We start from the raw sequence: 15,052 nt of genomic DNA, 5'->3' as shown, positions 1-15,052 counted from the left end.
CAATAATTGGACATGTTCTATCTTTCAACGGAATGGAAACGGAATGCATACGGAGTAGAAACGGAATGCGTACTTTTTTTGCGGAACCATTGAAATGAATTAGCAAATATTATAATGCTTTGATATGGATCTCTGATGCGCGGCAATGAACCCGGCATCTGAGGGGTACAATGACGGGGGAAACGCAATCGCCGTTCCGTCATTTCAACCACTATTTACAACGAAATGTGTTTGTGACAAAATAAGTTGTCACAAAGCGAATTGTGTTGTAAAATTCGGCGAAGCAGCCAAATCGAATTTTAGAGAACTTCACTCATCTCTAGACAGGGTAATAATGGAGGCAAGACAAGCGCTAAAGATGGCTTATAGGCTTACATCATAGTCTTCCACCTTAGTAATGTGGGAGAAGCACAGGAGCTAACACCGCTCTGTGCTCTAGTCGGCACTTTAGTAGGTTCAATCTAGTACAGTAGAATAAGGCTACATGCACACGAACGTTGTTTGTTTCCGTGTCCGTTCCGTTTTTTTTGCGGATAGGTTGCGGACCCATCCATTTCAATAGGTCCGCAAAAACAAAGACAGCACACCGTGTGCTATCCGCATCAGTATGTCCGTTCCATTGCCCCGCAAAAAAAATAGTGCATGTCCTATTTTTTTCTAGTTTGCGGACAAGGATAGGCATTATTACAATGGATCCGCAAAAAAAAACTAAAGCCATAAGGAACGTCATCCGTTTTTTTGTGGATCCGCAATTTGTGGACCGCAAAACACATATGGTCGTGTCCATGTAGCCTAAGATGTATGGTAGTTTTACAAACATCTTCAATGAGAGGATAGAGGAATCCATATATTAGAGCTTATTATAATCATGAAATGGTGGGAAGGATTGCGTGGTTTGGACAGTGGATCAAGAAGAATTTTATATAGCGCTAAATGTGATTGTCACCCATGTCAGAGGGATTTCAGCAAGATCAGGTCTAGAATACTGAGGGCAGGGGATTGCATGCGAGTAGCAATTGGGTTAAATAAAGCTGTATTGTGAAACTAAACTTCCCCCTATTGTAGTACTAAGTGCTACTGCTACAAATGCAAATACTGAAGAAGAGAGTCAGAATCACCTTTCTTTGACATCTACAGTATATCTATCTTTTTTTTTTTTATTACCACTCACAATTACAGTGAGGGGACTACAGGGATCTAAGAGAAGAGGGCAATATTCATCATAAGTTGAAAATATGTCACAGAAGAATCTGGTCTAGATCAGCGGCCAAGGAGAGCAGACCACACATACATTTTATGGAGCTTTTATTATCAGGAGTACAGATGAGCGAATCACGTGAATTGAGGGGGCTCAAGAAGCCCGGCCCTGAGAAGCTTGCACCTGCACTACTACCCGAAAGTGTAGTAGCACATGCACAATTCAACAGAGCTGCTGTGCTTGCGTTGCTACTCAGAGCAGCGGCGCAGGCGCTAGCTTATCAAGGCCAGGCGAGATGTCCAAGCTGTCAATCACGTGGCACGGGACAGCCTTTTCAACAGCTAGGACAGCCCCTTGCTGCTCAAGAACACTGTTTAATGAACCAATCGATAGGTTTGTTCATCTTTTATCAGAAGTAGAGTGAATATGAACATTTATTTTGTCAGGCACTGTTGTAGAAATATTAATATTAGAAATACGCTCTCATCAGATTTTGTGTAAGGACAGGTAAAAATCTCAACCGCAGTCAGACAAAGGTGTTACCATCTTGAGTTCTTCTATGCAACTGTCCCTCCTCCACAGTCTGCTCACCTTTTATTTAGTCACAGTAAAGGGGCTGGCCCATCACCTGACCACTTACCTCATGTAACAAGGATACAGGAAGTGATGACACAGTAAGATGAGAAAGTTCAGGTACTTGTCAAAGGATTGCATCAACGTGGCTGGACAGTGCAATGCACACACCCCATCCCTGTATAAGGAAGGGTGAGTCATGTCCATTGTCTGATCAGCTAGGCGGCCTCCCATCCCCCATCACTGTCCGCATGGATCCTATTCAATACTGCTCAAAGTGACCAATATATAGTGAAGATCATTCTATCTGCAAGACATTGCTACGGCTATTGTCAGTATACGTATACAGTATACCTACAAGGCAGATATGCATGTCTTAAAAGCAGATATGTATCCAGAAAGGGATAGCGAAGCCGCAGCACAGGTATAATATGTATCTGTCGTTATGCAGACTTCACTTCTCATAGACATTTGAAGGGAAGAAGCCCAGTGCATTGCACTTAGTGCTCACAAACCGGCAAACGCCCCCCTACACACTGAGAACACGTCTCCAAGCCCCTGAGAAGGTTTTCATACTGACGGTTTTACCACTGGTCCCGATTCAACCCAAGTACCCTCTGCTAGAGCGTTCTTCGGTTAAATCCGACACAGGGAGACAGATGACAATCTATAAAAATACACACACATCCTAAGATAAAATGTCCGCATAATAAAATTTCCACAACACTACGATGAGAAGATTTGTCTCATGGAGCTGTTCCCATGCCCACCACTGTACTCAGTGTGGAAGGCAAGTCTTTACAGATGGATAGTTCTTATAGTTAGTTCCCATAAAGGAGTCCTCCCAAAAAGGTGTCCTACTTCTGAAGCAGGTCTCCCTTTAACTGATCATAAGGTCTCCGTTGCACTCAGTGCCCTTCCTATTGCCTCCTCTTTTTACCACCTTTTCCATGCTTCTTCCAGCGCTGTTGCCCCTGAAGCAGCGTTCGGCTGTCCTTGGGCTAGCACAGATACCAGACTCTGCATCCTCCTGGCCTTGCAGCGAACCTGTATGTGATTGATGATGATTTCATTCATAATGGCCTGCCAATTAAAGACAAAAGACTAAATCAAACACAGTAATGGTACCCCCCCCCCCCCCTCCTCTCCTTAAAAATTACTCACTGCTGGGAAAATGGACTGTGTACAAAATAGATGAAATTTAATAATGGAACTGGGGACAGGCCAACTGTAATACAGGTATAATCAGCAGCGCCGTACTGTACATACAGATGTCCTACTGCAAACATTTTGCTCTGAAACCTGGTCAACATGTACCTTCCTATTCTGATTTTCATTTCTGGTAATTCCTGCAGTTGAACAGTACAAGAAAATTGGCAACTATTAATCATTTGATTACTAAACTGTTCTACTGTTCTTAGGGTTTATTTACATGTAGTATAACATTTTTTGTCACAGTTTTGACAAAACTGCCACATGACTGCAAAATGTGAATACACCCCTATCCTACTCAAGTGCTATGGATTCCCTTTAATAGATATGGATCACACATCCAAATGCCATGCATTGTTCTATTGCTTCTCTCAGTGCAATTTATAAACCTCTCTATTGAGGTACTTCATATATGTTTTGGTCAAAATGCATAGGCCCGCTCACCGCATCAAGGTGACCTCTATTGAGTGGGTCCCTACTCCAATTTGGTGCAGCGCTACATAGTGACTATCGCCGCCGCAACATAGCAGGCAGCTGCAGGCAGCATGGCTCAGCATCAAAACACCTTAATAACTGCCATAAATGAAGATAAATGTGCAAGGGCTGCTGGACCTGTCTACCCTTTTTGTAAAGTGGCGAAGGCAACGTAGAATCGCCACTTGCAAAAAAAAAAGTCACAAGTGCTGTTGAAAAAAAAAAAAGTCACACGCACAGGGTTTGCAACTTTTGTAATCCAGAATAAGTGGTGTGAAATGATAAATCCCCCCTAAAGAGTTTAAGATGTATGTATACAAATACAGATGAGATTGCTGCTGGTTAGGTTCATTAATATTTATAGGTAATGGAAGCTGAGAGTCTCCTGGGCACTCAAGCTATGTGGTGAATTAAATATATCAGCTGCCTGAATGGGTTATTACATTGGCTGTTCTTGTCCATGCGGTGACTTCAAGACATCCTGAGTGGTTTAACTTTGGACACATGAGCTGTCTATGTTGTAACAGGAGCCCGGCGTCTGCCCAGGTTGCAGTCCACGCCTATACATTCTTATTTATTTATGGCTTATGGTATGATATGACAGCATGTGGGTGAGGTTGCTAACTGAAGTTTTAATGTTACTTATTACACACCGTCTACTTTTAAATGGAAGAGTGTTATACAGGGTTGGATAGACCGTATGTGAAAACTATGTAGCTGCACAAGGTCCTAGTAGGTAAGGGGTCCCGCAATCACCTTAAAAACAGCAGGAAGCATCCTTCTGTCTATTGTGGGGGACTGAGATAATGATTTTAATGACTGGTGAAACATAATGGAGTTCTCTATGATGAACTATTAGGGAGTAAGTGAGGCACGTGTATTGTGCTTGCAAGAGTGACCTGTGTTACATAATAAAGATGACTTTGCGGTTCGCCCAGCGGTAGTTTCACAGCGAACTTTGCTCGTTCGCGGTTCGCCGAACATGCGAACATATGGCGATGTCTGACGGTGCCATATTCTTTTGCATTGTGCCGAACTTTGACACATGACACATCCATCAGGTGGGACAGAACAGTCAATTGAGATGTTTCAGCACATGGACGTACCCCCTACCCTATAAATAAACCTGATCTGGTCGCCATTTTACATTCAGTCTTTTGCCAGTGTAGGGAGAGGTTGCTGTGTGGAGCAGGGACAGACGGTTAGAGACACCAAATGCTAGCTAACAGGACCACAATATATAATGGTATAGGTGTGCTATCGATAGGTGTGACATATTCAGGGGTGTGATATACTTATAATATACTTTCTAACATAGAAAGTATGTTATAGTGCATTTGTATTGTGCAGCTATATAGAGAGACAAACGCTATTGGAACAACTAATTGCAACTGATGTGATACACCAGTTGCCTCCCAAAAAAACTGATTGAGGCAGGGGTGTGATATACCTATAATATACAATATACCTCCTATATAGTGCATTTGAATTGTGCAGCAGTTGTGTGCGGTTCTGCTGAAATACTGCAGCTATACAGAGGGACAAACGCTATTGAAACAACTAATTGCAACTGGTGTGATATACCTGTTGCCCCAAAATAAACTGAATAAGGGGTTTGATAAACCTGCTTCCAGCAAATACTCATTAAGGAGTTCTATATTCTACTGCTCTTCTATAGGGACTTTGTCACAGGGTCATTTTGAAAATTACAGGCAGAAGAAGAGGCAGGCCGGAGACTAAGTGGGAAGTTGCAGAAGGTGCGTGCGATTACGTCAAAGGACGCACCAGAGTTGGTTTAGTGGCTTACTCAGACTTCCGCTTCTGCACCCTCCTCATCCTCTGTATCAGCACCCTCCTCACTCTCTGCTGTGTGCACCCCCATAGACACCACCACTACCACCACCATAATAGCCCCTCCATTCAAGTCAGAGGAATTATTTTCCCATCCATTCCCAGACCTTACCGATGTGCAGCCATTCTTGGCATCGGATCATGAAGAGGAGGTAGCAACGGCCGCCACCCAGCGGTCTGACGACAGTACCCAGATCAGTCCAAGGAGGGTGGTCCCCCGCTGTTGCTGCCTACTCCGAGATCTTTAATGTCAGTGGTGGTAAAGGCGATGATGATGACGTGTTGATGGACATCACGTGGGTGCCCAGAAGAAAGGAAAAATGGGAGTTCAGAGGGAGAGACAGAGAAGTAGATAGGGAGGAGAAGGAGGAGAAGCAGGCAGAACTCGCAGTGCACAGAAGGCAAAAAGCAGACTGTAAATGTATCTGGAGCGAGCCATCTGCCATGCATGGTCACATCTGGTGCTCCCAGGACGCCGGCACATGGCTCCGCAGTGTGGGCTTTTTTTAATGTGTCCGCTGCTGACAATAGTGTTGTCACCTGCAGCATGTGCTGTCAACGCATAAGTTGCGGTAAGCCCAACACTCACCAGGGTCGACTGCCTTAAGAAGATACCTGGCCTTCTTAAGGCAGTCGTCCCTAAGAAGGCACCTGGCCTCCCATCACCGAGCCCATTGGGAGCAACGCCGTCAGAATCCACAAAGCCACACTCCCGGCGCTCCACGTCCTGCCTCTTCTCCTTCTCCTCTCTCCTACCATTTGTCCTCCACTCCACCTTCCACTGTGCTGTCGTCGCGTTCATCTGGCAAAAGGCATGCTTCCGTGGCCCAAATGTTGGAACGTAAAAAGTTGATGATGCCGGATAACCCTCTTGCCCAACGGCTGGCCGCCAGCTTGTCGGAACTGCTAGCCTGCCAACTACTGCCATATAAACTGGTGGACTCGGAGGCTTTTAGAAAATTTGTGGCCATTGGCTCACCGCAATGGAAGGTCCCTGGAAGGAAATATTTCTCCCAGAAGGGCATCCCAGAGCTATATGGCCATGTTCAGCGGCAAGTGAATGTATCTCTGGCACACGAGCAGGGAAGGTACATAACTTTTACTGCCCACTGGGTGAATCTTCTGACAGCTGTCAAGCATGCAACCCGTGGCACCCGTGTGGATTTGGTGTTACTGCCACGGATTGCATGCAGGCCTGCCTCTTCTTCTCCTCCTCCTACTCTATCCATCATCTCCTCCTTGGCCGACTCCTCCTTTTCCACTGCTACCGCCTTTTCCGCTGCACCCCCCCAGCTCCACAGAACCTATTCGACGTGCCAAGTGAGATGTTGCCATGCTGTGCTTCAGCTGTTGTGCCTGGAAGCCAAGAGCCACACCAGTCTGCACTGCTTTCAGCTCTGCAGTCACAGGCCGATCAGTGGCTAACCACGCTCAATTTGACAGTTGGTAAAGTAGTGTGCAACAACAATGCAAATCTGTTGAGCGCGCTCAAACAGAGCAAAATGACACATGTGCCATGCATGGCGAATGTCCTTAACTTAGTCAAGCAGCATTTCATTGCCAAATACCCCGGGGTCCAGGACGTCTTGCGGCAGGCCAGGAAAATCTCTGGCCATTTTAGAAGATCTTACACAATCATGGCTCGCCTTGCTGACGTTCAGCGGAGACACCATTTGCCTGTCAGATGTCTGATTTGTGACTGCCCGATGCGCTGGAACTCCACCTTGTGTATGCTTGATAGGCTGCTCCAGCAGAAACTTGCCATTAACGACTACCTGTACGAACTCTGCAGCAGGACAGGTTCTGGGAAGCTTGTGGTTTTTTTCACCTCGCCATTGACTGCTCATGCGTGACGCATGCAGACTTCTGCGGCCATTTGATGAGATCACCAAACTGGTCAGTCGCAGCCAGTGCGCCATCAGTGACATTGTACCTTATGCCTTCTTTCTGGAGTGCGCATTGCATCATGTCATTGATTCAAGCCATCGAGGAGCAGGAGCAGGAAGATGAGGAAGTCACAATGCTGAATGAATTCCCAGGGGGGGGGCTACTCCATCTGAAACAAGTCAGCAGGAGTCTGAAGAGGAGTCAGAGGAGGATGGTGCCTGGGGGGAGGAGGAGGAGTAAGAAGAGCAGGCTTTAAACTTTTCTGGGATCCCTGGTGTTGTCCGTGGATGGGGGGAGGAGACTGAGAACGACATTCTCCTGGGCGATGAGCAGGAGCCAGGCCGCTCCACCTCTTCCAATTTAGTGCAAATGGGGGCCTTCATGCTCCAGTGTTTGAAGAGGGACCCCCGTATAAAAAGCATAAAGGGCAAGGACCAGTACTGGGTGGCAATGTACTTAGACCCCCGGTACAAACACAAAATGGCAGACATGTTACCACCATCACAGAGGGCTGTCAGAATGCAGCATTTACAAGCCTTGCTTCGAGAGATGCTGCATTCTGCTGTTGTGGGCGCTGGCAGAGGAATTTCCACCCACAGAGAAACAGTTGCGAGTACCCAGTGTCGGACTGGGGTACCTAGGGCCCACCAGTAAAATGTATTTTGGGGGCCCACAGTATGGATACATTCCAATATAATAAATAATCGAACAGGTTTTTTATATGAACATCGGCTGGTGGAGGAGCTGTACATGGAATATATGTATGTAGTGCAGAAAGTGTAATGTGTTATGTGCCACTGGTGCAGGGGGTGGAAGACTAGGGGCCCACTCTGCTCAGGGGCCCACCAGGGGATTCCCCTGTAACCCTGTGGGCCAATCCGAGCCTGCGAGTACCAATCCTACAGTGCATGCAAGAAGAGGGCGGTTTTGAAGATGTGTTGGTCACTTCGGATATGAGATTATTCTTGCAGCTAACCCATCGACAGCCGGTCTTCAGATCCTGCCTCAGGGAACGCCTAGACCGACAGGTGTCCGACTAGATTGGGTTAACGGCCAATGTGGACGCTCTGAGAAGTGAGGAACCCCCTGACTACTGGGTATGCAGGCTTGACCAGTGGACAGAGCTGGCACAATTTGCCATGGAACTCTTGGCTTGCTCCTCGTCGAGGGTCCTGTCCAAAAGGACGTTCAGCGCAGCAGGGGGGATCGTGACCGATAAGCACTAGCTCACTGACAGTGTGGATTACCTCACATTTCTAAAAATAAATGAGGCATGGATCTCGGAGGAATTCAACACCTGTGACGACCGCGTTTAATTAAATTTCCTCATGCCAGCCCACACATATCCGCCACCACCCAGAACAAATAATTGTCACTGTCTTATGTGAATACAGTGGCATAAAAGGCCTTTTCTATCCGGTGAATGCCTAATGTTTGGGACCTCGAAGGAATTCAACACCTGTGACAATCACATGTTATCGAATTTAAACTATTATCATATTTTTTTTTTTCAAGAGGGGGATTTCGTTAGTCATGTTTTTAATCCAATTTTAAAATTTTTTGTTCTTTTAAACATATGTATTTGACATGTATTTGTACTGGCCTGCAGTAAAATTGATATCCAATGACCGTCTAATATACCTCCAGCCACATAATCACTTGATGTTTTCTGTTCGGTGAATGAATAATTTTTGGGGCCTGTATTCCACTGGTGTCACGATACTAATGGAATACTGCTGGAATCCAATGGCAGGGACAAGGCCTGTACACAGGAAACACTGGAGTCTTGAATAGGAGGTTGCAGGACTGAAGGATGTAGCAGAGCCAAGTAAGCGGAGCTGTAACCGGTAGCAATGGTGCAGGACTGAAGGATGCAGCAGAGCCAGACAGGCGTAGCCGTTACCGGTAGCAACGGTGCAGGACTGAAGGATGTAGCAGAGCCAGGCAGGCGGAGCCGTTACTGGTAGCAATAGTGCAGGACTGAAGAATGCAGCAGAGCCGAGGTCAGACGAACAATGGGTCAGGGCAGGTGGCACAGGAACGTAGTCAAACATTCCGGTTCGGCAACAAGAAGTAGCAGGATCTTCACAAAGTAGCAGGGTAAACCGCAAGTAGGAGGAACAAACCAGAGAGCTAGTTCCAAGCAAGAGGACTGCACGAGCAAAAGCTAAACACAATACTCAAGCAATTAGTAACAGCCTTGAGAGGTTAAATGCGAAGCAGGAAGTAAGATGGCACCCAGCTGAGACACAATCCACCATCTAAACTGAGGGAAAACTTGAGGGCAAGACAATCTGAACTAAACAGACGTAGCAGGATGATTCCTGACAACAGTCCTGCAGTAACATTAATATCCATTGACCGTTTACTATACCTCCAGCCACATAATCACATGATCGTTTATGTATGGTGAATGCATAATTTTTGGAGCCTCTACTACACTGGCCTGCAGTAAAATTGATATCCAATGACCGTCTAATATACCTCCAGCCACATAATCACTTGATGTTTTTTGTCCAGTGAATGAATAATTTTTGGGGCTTGTAGTCCACTGGCCTGCAGTAAAATTGATACCCATTGACCGTCTAATATACCTCCGGCCACATATTAACTTGATCTTTTATGTATGGTGAATGCATAATTTTTGGGGCCTGTAATCTAGAGAAAAATTGTTATACGGTGACCGTACCTCCAGTCACATTATCACTTGATCTTTTATGTACGGTGAATGCCTAATTGTTGGGGCCTGTACTCCCGTGGGGCCTAAAATAAAATGTTTTTAGGCTCCAGCAGGCCACATTTTTGACAGTTTCCCTTTAAGATGCATAAAAATGGCCCCTGATTAAAATACATATTTTTTGTGGAAATTTTTGCCATGTTGTGGGACGATTTGTGCACTTCTTGTAAGATTTGGTGGCTGCAATAATGACCTGAAGGTTTTTCAGGTTTGCCTGCCATTAAAATGAATAGGGCCCGCCGCGAACCTGCATTTCACGAACATATTATTGTATTTGCGCGATCGCATTCACGAATCGCCCCGGCCGATGTTCGTCCATCACTATTACATAGTTCCATAGGTTGAAAAAAAGAGACAGATCCATGAAGTTCGACCTTGGTGATATACCATAAAATTCAACATGTTTGTGAAAGCATATTAACCTTGCTATTGCCTACAGTGCATAGAAGCTGAATAAACTATGTCTTAATATGCCAATTCAAACTGTTGTTTTTTATGGAGGAGTCCAAGCTATACAATCAGACTGGGGAGTTACCGGTTATTTAGGTTTATTGTTGTTGTTGTTCTTTTTAATTATTATTATTTCATACAAATAAATTAAAAGAGAAAAAAAAAAAAGAGAAAGCAAATGATTATAGTTGAGCGAATCAAAGTATCCGAAGTGGACTTCGATTAGAATTTCAGGTAAAATTTGCCGCAAAGCTGAATTTCCTTGTGCTTCGTGGTAACGAATAAATTTTCCTTTGAAATGGTAAAAAAATTTAAATACTCACCTCATCCGTTTGAGCACGAAAAGGACACTGTGGCCATCTTCATTGAAGATCCTGCGCAAAATCTTGTGTGCAGTGACGTATGACAATTGTACAAATAGGGGGAGACCTCGCAGCGCATATAAGACGTTAACTTTTATAGTGACTAATACAATTGGTCCTTTTGACTTAAATACGTATTTTTTATATATGTGCTGTGTCTTTAAAATGTCACTTTTATTTATTCAATTATTAATAAAAAAGACACAACTATTTCAGACACTACAGCCTCATTTGCATATATTAACACATCATTGTTCTCAGCAATGCGGGCATGTATGAACATGGGACCAACACAGACGCCTTCAGCTACCAAGTGCACATGTAACAGGTTAGCCAGTGTCATAGGTACAAATCTGCTGACAGATGCCCTTTAATTACTTTGTATAATGTTATATACACTGCAAAAAAATTCTAACCAAATGCAATTCAGCAGATCTATGAATGCATGTAGTTTCTCTATTTAAATGCAACCTTTGCTCTTACTGTGTTTGCATATAGCACTGTGTAGACACAAGGTGCCTGCCTCACTGCCTAGCAGATATGCTTTGTATGAGCATTACAGTAGTAAAGATTACTGTAATGGGAGCCTACAATCGTAATATAATTAAAGGGACACTGACAGGCCCGATAAACATATTTATTAGTTATTCCTATGCAGTCATAGGTCTATTAAAGTGTATTCCAATCATATAAGAGTACCCCCTGTCCGCATTTTAAACCATGTAAAAACAACTTTATAATCATCTGTCAATCACCTTCCTTTATGCCCAAGGGGCGTTTTTTCACATTTCTTTATGCCCAAGGGGCGTTTTTACTCCTACCTTTGTGCCCAGCCGTGCCCCAACTGTCGTTTCCTAGCGCCGCCCAGCTCATTATTATTCACTGCGCTGGACAGCTTTTACAGTCCCCGATCCTGCCGAGCCGACGCAGGCGCAGCAGGAGACGCTGGCATTGAACTCACTTGTACCTTCTGCGCGTGCGCCGGATAACTTGCCCGGCACCCTCACTCGCAGTGCTCCTGCGTCCCTTATTCAATGCCAGCGTCTCCTGCTGCGCCTGCGCCGGCTCGGCAGGATCAGGGACTGTAAAAGCCACCGAGCGCAGTGAATAAAAATGAGCTGAGCGGCGCTAGGAAACGACAGTTGGGGCGCGGCTGGGCACAAAGGTAGGAGTAAAAACACCCCTTGGGCATAAAGGAAGGTGATTGACAGATGATTATAAAGTTGTTTTTACATGGTTTAAAATGCGGACAGGAATAACTAAATATGTTTATCGGGCCTGTCCGTGTCCGTTACTTATATTGCTTCTATGTTTTTTTTAAATCTGGTTCTCATACACTGAGTTGTTCGTCCTACATATTGCAGGTTGCAGGGACACACCAAAAGATAGATAACAAAACATAAGCCACAGTCCAAGTGTGTTTTTATTTTAAAATTTTCCCCTGTGATAGATGAAGTAAAATCTGATTGTCCAGGGGAGATGCTCCTGCAGCATAAACATTTTATGTGTTCACATCGGTAATTTCCGATGGTATCCTAAGTATTTGTGTGCATGCTTATTTTTTTTTATTTTTTTTTTATTTACCATACTCGGTGCCAATATGTTTTTTTAAGGTTATGTTTCTTCTGTATGTGATATTTGGTTTCTTTGGTAATATTTTTTTCAGAATGGGGTCATTGAATAGAATATTCCAGTTTTTTGTGAAGATATTTTTTATTTCATTGTGGGTAGTGTTATAGGTGGTGATAAAATTATATTTGAATTGATCTTCCTTTTAATTTTTTGTTTTTTTATTGATTATTTTTTATTTACTGTTAGACAGTCATTTTGAGTCAGGAGACAAGTTTTTTAATATGCTGTGGATACAATTTTTGATTGGTATTTTTTCTCTTTAAATCTTTTTTGTAGGATTTTGGCTTGTTTGGTGAAATCTTCAGTCGTGGTACAATTTTTCCTTATCCAGCGGTATTGTCCAAATGGGATATTCTTCAGCAATTTGTGGTAATGGCTGCTTTGGAAGTTTAAATAACTATTTATGTCAACTTGTTTCAATTGTGTTATTGTCAGACCAAAATAGTGTGACATCTAGGAAAACAATTTCCTCTCTAGAGAAATTTGGGCAAAAATGGATGCCCCAGGAGTTGCTGTTCAGTTCTTCTACAAAGTCAGGGGCATCTTTTTGCGTGCCTTTCCAAATGATGAACAAATCATCTATGTATCTTTTATAATACACGATGAACGGAGAAAAAGTCGGAGACTGTGCAATGTGTTGTTGTTTAAACTGGCCCATAAAGAGATTGGCATAAGATTAGGGATGAGCGAACTCGAACTGTATAGTTCGGGTTCGTACCGAATTTTGGGGTGTCCGTGACACGGACCCGAACCCGGACATTTTCGTAAAAGTCCGGGTTCGGGTTCGGTGTTCGTCGCTTTCTTCGCGCTTTTGTGACGCTTTCTTGGCGCTTTTTGAAAGGCTGCAAAGCAGCCAATCAACAAGCGTCATACTACTTGCCCCAAGAGGCCATCACAGCCATGCCTACTATTGGCATGGCTGTGATTGGCCAGAGCACCATGTGACCCAGCCTCTATTTAAGCTGGAGTCACATAGCGCCGCCCGTCACTCTGCTCTGATTAGCGTAGGGAGAGGTTGCGGCTGCGACAGTAGGGCGAGATTAGGCAGATTAACTCCTCCAAAGGACTTGATTAACTGATCGATCTGCAGCTGTGGATCATTGAGCTGCTGATCCTCAATTGCTCACTGTTTTTAGGCTGCACAGACCGTTTGTCAGTCTCATTTTTCTGGGGTGATCGGCGGCCATTTTGTGTCTTGTGGTGCGCCAGCACAAGCTGCGACCAAGTGCATTTAACCCTCAATGGTGTGGTTGTTTTTTGGCTAAAGCCTACATCAGGGTGAAGCTGTCACACCAAGTGCATTTAACCAGCAATAGTCTGTTCATTTTTTGGCCATATACAAAATCAGGGGCAAGCTGCGCCTGTCACCAAGTGCATTTAACCCTCAATGGTGTGGTTGTTTTTTGGCTAAAGCCTACATCAGGGTGAAGCTGTCACACCAAGTGCATTTAACCAGCAATAGTCTGTTCATTTTTTGGCCATATACAAAATCAGGGGCAAGCTGCGCCTGTCACCAAGTGCATTTAACCCTCAATGGTGTGGTTGTTTTTTGGCTAAAGCCTACATCAGGGTGAAGCTGTCACACCAAGTGCATTTAACCAGCAATAGTCTGTTCATTTTTTGGCCATATACAAAATCAGGGGCAAGCTGCGCCTGTCACCAAGTGCATTTAACCCTCAATGGTGTGGTTGTTTTTTGGCTAAAGCCTACATCAGGGTGAAGCTGTCACACCAAGTGCATTTAACCAGCAATAGTCTGTTCATTTTTTGGCCATATCCCAGTCTAATTCTGTCACTAAATCCATACCGGTCACCCAGCGCCTAAATACTAGGCCTCAAATTTATATCCAGCTAAATCTGTCCCTAGTGCTGTAGCTGGGCGAGTTATTTAGTGTCCGTTCAAGCACATTTCTTGTTCTGGGTTGAAATACAATTCTCAATTTAGCAATTTCATAATTTAGTGGTTCCTGCTATATCAGAGCTCTTTGAAATCTATCCCAAAAAGGGTATATAATATTGAAGGTGCACATAGGGTCATTCAGAGTAACTTCACACACACCCGCTACTGTGTATTTCCAAGTCTAATTCTGTCACTAAATCCATACCGGTGACCCAGCGCCTAAATACTAGGCCTCAAATTTAATTCCCTCTAAATCTCTCGTTACCCACCGCTGTACTGTTGTTGCTGGGCAAGATATTTAGTGTCCGTCAAAGCACATTTTTTGTTCTGGGTTGAAGTACAATTCCCAATTTAGCAATTTCATAATTTAGTGGTTTCTGCTATATCAGAGCTATTTGAAATCTATCCCAAAAAGGGTATATAATATTGAAGGTGCACATAGGGTCATTCAGAATAACTTCACACACACCCGCTACTGTGTATTTCCAAGTCTAATTCTGTCACTAAACCCATACCTGTCACCCAGCGCCTAAATACTAGGCCTCAAATTTAAATCCCTCTAAATCTCTCGTTACCGTTGTCCTGTTGTAGCTGGGAAAGTTATTTAGTGCCCGTCAAAGCACATTTTTTGTTCTGGGTTGAAGTACAATTCCCAATTTAGCAATTTCATAATTTAGTGGTTCCTGCTATATCAGAGCTATTTGAAATCTATCCCAAAAAGGGTATATAATATTGAAGGTGCACATAGGGTCATTCAGAATAACTTCACACACACCC

General features: G+C 44.1%; 1 protein-coding gene across 2 annotated transcripts in view; it reads left to right on the top strand.

The window, feature by feature from the left end:
• The window catches only part of STYK1 (serine/threonine/tyrosine kinase 1), an 82,848-nt gene that overhangs the window by 13,650 nt on the left and 54,146 nt on the right, over window positions 1-15,052 (top strand). Inside the window, exon 2 of one of the 2 annotated variants that reach the window (XM_044299180.1) lies at window positions 12,653-12,745. The exons of the other annotated variant lie outside the window; for it this stretch is intronic. The gene's annotated coding sequence lies outside the window, so the exon portion shown is untranslated. The remainder of the gene's footprint in view (window positions 1-12,652; window positions 12,746-15,052) is intronic. 2 annotated transcript variants of the gene reach the window in all.

This window comes from Bufo gargarizans, chromosome 6 (genome assembly GCF_014858855.1).
Source record: "Bufo gargarizans isolate SCDJY-AF-19 chromosome 6, ASM1485885v1, whole genome shotgun sequence".
Lineage (NCBI taxonomy): Eukaryota > Metazoa > Chordata > Amphibia > Anura > Bufonidae > Bufo > Bufo gargarizans.
Note: the sequence above shows the minus strand (reverse complement) of the source record. Positions and strands in the feature narration are given on the sequence as shown.